At 40.0% G+C, this 2,500-nt stretch overlaps 1 protein-coding gene across 1 annotated transcript in view; it reads right to left on the reverse strand.

Moving 5' to 3' along the window:
- The window catches only part of LOC308168849 (catenin delta-2-like), a gene marked incomplete at both ends in the record, with an annotated part of 196,466 nt that overhangs the window by 33,162 nt on the left and 160,804 nt on the right, over positions 1-2,500 (reverse strand). The gene's annotated exons all lie outside the window — the stretch shown is intronic.

Below are 2,500 nucleotides of genomic sequence, written 5' to 3' on the forward strand. Positions count from 1 at the left end.
GGTAGTGACTGTTATCGGTAGTGACTGTTATCAGTAGTGACTGTTATCAGTAGTGACTGTTATCAGTAGTGACTGTTATCAGTAGTGACTGTTATAGGTAGTGATTGTTATCGGTAGTGACTGTTATAGGTAGTGACTGTTATCAGTAGTGACTGTTATAGGTAGTGACTGTTATCAGTAGTGACTGTTATAGGTAGTGACTGTTATCGGTAGTGACTGTTTCGGTAGTGACCACAGTATTTTGTTTGCAAGGTTGTATCATATTCCCTCAACCTTATTGCTTAATATTAACTCATAACATGCCTTAAGTTGGGAATATTACAAACAAATGTTTATGATCAATAAAATCACTACAGAAATTATCATGTCACTACCGCAACTTTACCATCGGTTTCGGTAGTGACTGTTTCGGTAGTGACAATTTGAGCTAATTCCTAGCATAACTCAAAAATGATAACAAGCACATGGCTAGCAAACAGATGTTTGAACAGTTGTACACACATAAAAACATAATATTTTGCACTAAACCCCCAAACGTTTACTCAATTGTAGAGAATATGCGTTCGGTAGTGACACATTTTTATGTTACATACTGATTTTCAGACTTTGGAATGCATTTACTTCAAAATGATGAGAGGTAACTACTCACCATGCAGCCATGAGGGACAGGGATGCAGTGTCTCTTCATGGTCAAGAATGCAAGGGTGTGGCTAAAAACCAGGCTCAACCTATATGTAAAACTATGTGTATTTCGGAAGTGACCTGAAAAGCGTTGACAACATTTTTAAAAATGTTTTTTAATGAAAAAATAAAATAAAAAATAAATAAAAATCTTTTGAATTCTGTTTAAAATAAATCAAAAAGTATTATTTTCATGGATTGAAATTTAGGCCTAAGGGGTTGGGACAGCCACTTCCCAATAGAAAGTACCCTATAAATGATGATTTTGTATATATTTAGCTTATTACTATCTATTTACTGTCTTGTGTTTAAATAGATCATAACACAATCTTAGTAAATATCTAAGGTCTGAATTCTTAATTGTTTTGTTAAATAGTTTTTTTTTGCGTGGGACAGCAGTTTGATCAAATTCAGTAGAATGGCCCATATACAGTATATCATCATATATCATCATAGGCATTGCTCATTCCATGTTTTAGGGAATGCAGAGCACAGAGTTTCATAATGTGACAATATACACTCGGCCTAGTTCCATATTCTTTGAAATGCTGGTGGTATGAGGGATTATCCCAGACAACCGCTGTGTCCGTTATAATTGATAATTGTCCCACTCTCTTTGCCAATCGCCTCAAACATTTACTGCTCCGCCTATATTGGTACAAAGTTTGTGTTGGTGAAAGAATATCATTTGAATTATCAAGTTAAAAGTTAAACTGTACCATAGGACGAACAAGACAGTGTGTAGCCTAGGAATGTGTCTGCGTTAAACGTCAACATCAACCATAGTTTAACCAGACACTGCGAGCCAATAAACATCTAGACATTCATTCTCTCTCTCTGTCATCGCACATAAACTCGCCACTAGCCCGGAGCCATCTCACTGTCTTTTTCTGCACCCAATAGAATTACCCTGACTTGCCAGACGCGAAGGCACAAAACCCAGCTAAACCGTGTTACATCGCTTCGGGAATAAGTTAGGGGGTGTATTCAAACGGAACCGCTCAACAAATTGGAATTGATTTTCTCTGGAATTTGCGAGTAATTACATTATTCAGGCCCGACGTCTTGCGCCTTTTCCCTCGGAAGAGGAAAAAAACAAGAGAGCATGTCTTCAGATTAAAGGGACAGACAGTGTTATGATTTGACTAGGGGTGGTAGGGGTCTCATTATCACTGTGTGTGTGTGTGTGTGTGTGTGTGTGTGTGTGTGTGTGTGTGTGTGTCTGTGCGTGTGTGTGTGCATGTGCACCGGTGGTAAACTAGGGCAAACTGCATTTTATGCAAGTAATTTTTTTTCCGAGTGGGGCAGTCCCACTCATATTTTTTTTATTGACAGATACAGTAGAGATTTAGACAGGAAGGATGGGTGAGAGAGAGAGGAGGAATGACATGCAGGATATGTCCCTGGCCGGAATCGAACCGGGGACCCTGCGGTTACATGGTCAACGCTTAACCCGCTACGCCACCTAAGCGCCCCGGTAAACTGCATTTTGATCCAGATTTTTTTCAATCAAACACATTGTATTTGTATAATGCTTTTTAGAAAACGGTGTGTGTGCTTAACAGTGACCCAAACCTAGGGCAAGCAGGAGCACAGCTTCACAGCACAACACTCTTTGCATGTACACAAACATGCACGCACACACGCACGCACGCACGCACGCACGCACGCACGCACGCACGCACACACACACACACACACAGTGATAATGAGAGCCTGTTCTAGAGCTCTGCTGAGGTTGACTTGTGAGGCCTGTATAGAGGGGGCTAGCAGTCATTAGCCAAGAGATTCACATTCAGCATCAAAGTCTCTTTTCAAA

Source organism: Nansenia antarctica (genome assembly GCF_963989245.1).
Source record: "Nansenia antarctica genome assembly, chromosome: 12".
NCBI classification, from domain to species: domain Eukaryota; kingdom Metazoa; phylum Chordata; class Actinopteri; order Argentiniformes; family Microstomatidae; genus Nansenia; species Nansenia antarctica.